Below are 6,065 nucleotides of genomic sequence, written 5' to 3'. Positions count from 1 at the left end.
CCGACTGCTCGAGTGACGGGTAAACGGCTGGAGTAACGGACAAGTCAAGGAGACACTGGCCCTTCATACGACATTTAATTTGGTGTGCGGCGGGTAAACTTTCCGGCATGAGCGCTGGACGAGGCCCTCAGTCATGAATCGTATGGCGGGTAAACGGGGGGGGGGGGTGTAAAGCGCCAGCACCTGATGGCTCGTTTTGCCTCGTGAGCGCTGGACGAGGCAAGCGGGTAATCAGCAGGGGTAGCTTGCTCGCACTTAATAATGGTTCGTTTTGCCTCGTGAGTGCTGGACGAGGCAAGCGGGTAATCAGCGGAGGTAGGTCGCTCTCCCTTAATAATGGTTCGCTTTGCCTCTTGAGCGCTGGCCGAGGCAGTAACTGACGACTAAACGGCGGGAGTAACGGACTCAGGCCTCGCGAGCGCTGGCCGAGGCCAGCGGGTAATCGGCTGGGGTAGGTCGCTCGCCCTTAATGGTTCGCTTTGCCTCTTGAGCGCTGGCCGAGGCAGTCACTGACGGGTGAACGGCGGGAGTAACATACTCAGGCCTCGCGAGCGCTGAGGCCAGCGGGTAATCGGCCGTGGTAGGTCGCTCACCCTTAATGGTTCGCTTTGCCTCTTGAGCGCTGGCCGAGGCAGTAACTTACGGGTAAACGGCGGGAGTAACGGAATCAGGCCTCGCGAGCGCTGGCCGAGGCCAGCGGGTAATCGGCGGGGGTAGGTCGCTCGCCCTTAATGGTTCGATTTGCCTCTTGAGCGCTGGCGAGGCAGTCACTGACGGGTAAACGGCGGGAGTAACGGACTCAGGCCTCGCGAGTGCTGGCCGAGGCCAACGGGTAATCGGCGGGGGTAGGTCGCTCGCCCTTAATGGTTCGCTTTTCCTCCTGAGCGCTGGCCGAGGGAATCACCGACTGCTCGAGTGACTGGTAAACGGCTGGAGTAACGGACAAGTCAAGGAGACACTGGCCCTTCATACGACATTTAATTTGGTGTGCGGTGGGTAAACTTTCCGTCATGAGCGCTGGACGAGGCCCTCAGTCATGAATCGTATGGCGGGTAAACGGGGGGGAGGGGGTAAAGCGCCAGCACCTGATGGCTCGTTTTGCCTCGTGAGCGCTGGACGAGGCAAGCGGGTAATCAGCGGCGGTAGCTCGCTCGCACTTAATAATGATTCGTTTTGCCTCGTGAGTGCTGGACGAGGCAAGTGGGTAATCGGCGGAGGTAGGTCGCTCTCCCTTAATAATGGTTCGCTTTGCCTCTTGAGCGCTGGCCGAGGCAGTCACTGACGGGTGAACGGCGGGAGTAACATACTCAGGCCTCGCGAGCGCTGGCCGAGGCCAGCGGGTAATCGGCCGGGGTAGGTCGCTCACCCTTAATGGTTCGCTTTGCCTCCTGAGCGCTGGCCGAGGCAGTCACTGACTGCTCGAGTGACGGGTAAACGGCTGGAGTAACGGACAGGTCAAGGAGACACTGACCCTTCATACGACATACAATTTGGTGTGTGGCGGGTAAACTTTGCGTCTTGAGCGCTGGACGATGCCCTCAGTCATGAATCGTGTGGCGGGTAAACGGGGGGGGGGGGGTGTCGCGCCAGCACCTGATGCCCGTGCTTTAGGTATTTGCGACAGCTCAACCGCTCAAGTCTGCACCATCGTGTTAATCACGTAGGGTTTTTCGCAGACCCAGCACTGCCGCAAGAAACTTTTTACGGGTCCAGTTTACAACTGGAGTAACTATGACTCTAAAGCGGTAGCCTATGAGTATCATGACGGTCGAACCCAAAAGGCCTGGGGTAGACCAGAAACATAATTACCCTTGGTGAGTGGCCTCCAGGTGGTCCGCTGGATACGCAGGGTTGGGGTTTACCCGCCACCCCTCTAATCCCTGAGTAACTGAACGCTCACCTCACAGCGACAGTCTTCTTACCCTTCTTAATTTCGCCTATCCACAGCCAGGATGGCGGAAGCTGTCGCCGGTCGGGGCCAAGACCGCTCCCCTACCTGTCCCGAGTGTGGCCTGACCTACGCCTCCTTCCCAGGGCGTAGGCTTCACCAACGTAGAGCCCACCCAGAGACATTCCATGCGGCGCTTTTGCAGGAGACAGTGACCCGGCCGAGGGCCAGGTGGGACCCGGAAGAGGACAGCCTTAAGGCCACCTCTGAAAGGGACCACCCTGAGCTCTCGGTCGCGGAGCTATGCGAGTCAATCTGTGCACAGGTTCTCCCCCACCGTACTCTTGATTCGGTTACCTCGCATCGTAAAAACCGGCAGTACCAGGACTGTCTGCGATCACTGTACCAGGACTGTCTGCGATCACTGCGCAGGAGTCCGCGGCGGCCTCGTAGACCTAGGGCCGCCGTTGGTGGGTCTCCCGTAAGGGCACGGAGAGGGGGTGCAAGAGCTGATGAGCAGTAGTAACAAATGTACGGAAGTGGGGGTTGCCTCTGCGGGGGGGACTGGAAGTGGGGGTTGGGGGGGTCAGCGGGGGGGTTACGGGAGTGGGGGTAATTTGCGGGGGGGTTACGGAAGAGGGGGTATCTAGACCCCCCCCCCCTACCCACATCTATTTTACCTTCCCCCCCCCCCAAAAAAAAAAAAAATTGTTTTCACTATTTCACATGCCCTAACCCCCCCCCCCCCTCGGGCTAGCGTACGGAAGCGGGGGGGGTGACGGGAGCGGGGGTAGGTCGGTCAGCGGGGGGGAGGTGACGGAAGAAAGGGTGGTCAGCGGGGGGGTGACGGGAGTGGGGGTAAGACGGTCAGAGGGCCGTCAGCGGGGGGGTGACGGAAGTGGGGGGCATGCACAAAGTGAGGGTAATTGCTATTGTTGTTGTTGTTGTTCTTGTTGTATACACACACACACACACACACACACACACACACACACACAAACACACACACACACATATTCTGTGCTATATAAGCATCATACTTTAATAATTACCATCATTAATAGAGTTTCCGCTATGACTGAGACATATTCAGAGAACCTTCTCGATATTTTCCAATATCCTGCGCGCATAATAGTTGCAGGATATAGCAACTCTGGAAAATCGGAACTTGTACAGCAGCTTATTCTGAAGTATCATGAAAAGTTCAAAAAAATTGTCATATGTGGCTTAACGTCTCATCCTCTTCAAAGAAATAAAGAAATAGGACCTAAAGTTATAGTGTCGTCTGAAATAATTGATCCAATTGCCAACGAGGATACGTTTGATCAGAGAGGGACATTGTATGTACTAGACGATATTTTCATTGATGCTGTAAGGAACAAAATTGTGGTTGATGCTTTTACTCGCGGACGGCACAACAATATTTCATGCATATTTATCACTCAAAATCTATATATGGGTGGAAAGCATGCAAGGAATATTAGCCTGAACTGTTCTCATTTCCTCTTGTTAAGACAGCGCGATTTATCTCAAATTCATACTCTGGGCAGACAAATATTCGGGAAAGAGAAGGCAAACCAGTTTGTAGATATATATAAATATGCTGTATATTCACGTCCTTATGGATATCTTCTTGTTGATTTGGGTATAAATACTCCTGAGTCCCTACAGTTTCGCTCAAACATTGTTGGAGAACCCCCAGGTGAACGCGTATTCCAATGGTGAACTCCAGGAAGAAGGAACTCTTACACACACTATACTCCCAACATAACGAACCCTATGGTTTAAGCTCTCAGGCGAAATCATGGGAGAAAGCAAAAAGTATAAATCCGGCAATAACACGTGATGACGTATTCAACTTTTTGAGAAGCAATAAAACATATACATTGCATAAGCTACAGACTAAAAAATTTCCCCGGCAAAAGATAATAGCCTCAAAACCCAAAGTAATCATGGCTGCCGATTTAGCAGACGTGAGACATATAAGAAAGGAAAATAATAACATAGGCTACTTGTTAGTATGCATAGACGTGTTTTCTAGGTATATGCAAGTTGTCCCGTGTCGGAATAAAGACGCAAATACTATGCTCGTGGCCTTTAAACAAGTGGTGGAAAATAAAGATTCTGAAGGCTTACGAAGATTAAACACCGACTTGGGCACAGAATTCTGGAATCGAAAAGTAAGAAACTATTTATGTTCCCGGGGCATTAAGCTATACAGTGTGTACTCAAGTGAGATCAAAGCAGCCTTGGCAGAGCGGGCCATTCGTACACTTAAAGCACGCATCTACAAGTTCATCACGTCTCAAAATTCTTCAAGATATATTGATCAGCTGCAAAACATGGTCAGTGCCTACAACCGCTCGCCCCATTCTGGACTGAAGAACAAACAAACTCCCATTGATATTCATAACTTAAAAAACCCATCTGCAATCAAACGGCAATTCCACGCATTGTATAAAAACCCGAAGCAACCAGCGTCTTCCATCAGTTCTCGACTGGCAGTTGGGGAAATAGTTCGCCTTGTTGGAAATGCTCGTTCCTCTGTATTCCATAAAGGATACACGCAGCAAAATACTCACGAGCTCTTTCGCATAAAATCAATTAAACACAAGAATCGCCCAAGAACTTATCTCTTAGAAGATTTGTCTGGAGAACCAATACAGGGATATTCTACGCGCCAGAGCTCGTCTTAAGCGCTCTGCCTGAGACATACGATATTAAAATACTGCGTTCACGAAAAATAAAGGAAAAAGCAGTATTTTGTATCGTGGTTGGGATACCCTGCTTCATTCAACAGCTGGATTGACGCTAATGATATTGTAGAAAATGCGTAAAAAGACACCACTCCTCAGTGCACACAAAAACTTTGTCTTACTTTTGAAGAAATTAAAAGTAAAAGATAGAAACCGTGCTATTAAGCAAGCAGCTCGAGAACAATTGAACTGTATATCTGAAATATTTTCCAATTTGTTAAAGAAGCACCTCACCCTCAATAGCAAAGTTATCAAGAAATTACGTAACTATCGGGAAGACATACGTGCCATAGCTAGAAAGAAAACTCCTTTCCATAAGAAAAGACTTATACTGACATCGAGACGGGCGGTAATATATTAGCTGCTATATTACCTATTGCCGCTTCCTTGATCGGAAAATTATTTGGATAATGCGCACGTATTATCTTGTTCCTGAGTCTACCGCTGAGCGTGTTTTAACGGGTATTAAGCTAAATGCGCCAACTCCACGAGTCCGGGGGTCAACGGCCAATCGTGTTTCAACCCGCAGTCGACCCATCCCGATCATATGCCGGTCTCTGAACATGTGCCAGCAAGCAGCAGCGGTCCTGTCGTGTCGTCCCATGGTGCAAGACCAAGCACTCCTACAAGATTGAACCCGTCGTCTCGCTCTGTAAGAAAGAAAAGTTACACAAAAGAAAATATCGCGATCTGGTGTATAGAAACCACAAAACTACCACCCGTGGAACTTAGAGTCACAGGGATTAGGGAGAACAAGATATCCTCCAATCCTGAAATAAGTAATTTAATACCTCTGTATGTTAAAAGTATCGACGTGCCATACGTCAATATGATGCTAGAACGAATAAAAGACAATCCCATCGTAAAATGGGATAGCCGAGGCAACCTATTGTCTTCTGTTCGATCCTCCAATATCCTGTACATGTTGAATTTACTCTCTAATGCAAGTCACAAACCAACGATTGCTGACATTGCTGATATAAAACACATCATTGACGCCACGGGTGTATTACCTAGCGAAATAAAAAATACGCGCGTGCGGCAAAAGATTCAGGGATCTGGTTTCACCAAACAACCATCGTTGGCAACTTACAGATGGGACCCATATTAAATCCGCTTTTCCAATGTGCTAGTGCAGTCCTACATTGTGATTCAAGAAAGAAACATAATCATGGACGTTGTAGATACTGAACCGCGTTGGACGCGCGACTTATACAGAGGGGGCGGCGACGTCATGGAGAGAGAAATGCCGGAGGCGAGGACGAACACGCTCGGACACGGTGGTGCCCTGAGCGGGCTTATAAGAGAGAGCAGATGGGACGATGGTTCGCTACTCGTCCCTCGCCATCAGCTGAAGCGGTACTATTCATCACTCACCAGTATACCAGAGGACACCATGTCGGACGCCTACGTGTTCAACT

The sequence above is a fragment of the Eriocheir sinensis genome, unplaced genomic scaffold (genome assembly GCF_024679095.1).
Source record: "Eriocheir sinensis breed Jianghai 21 unplaced genomic scaffold, ASM2467909v1 Scaffold857, whole genome shotgun sequence".
Lineage (NCBI taxonomy): Eukaryota > Metazoa > Arthropoda > Malacostraca > Decapoda > Varunidae > Eriocheir > Eriocheir sinensis.
The sequence above is the reverse complement of the archived record's forward strand: the minus strand, read 5'-3'. Positions refer to the sequence as shown.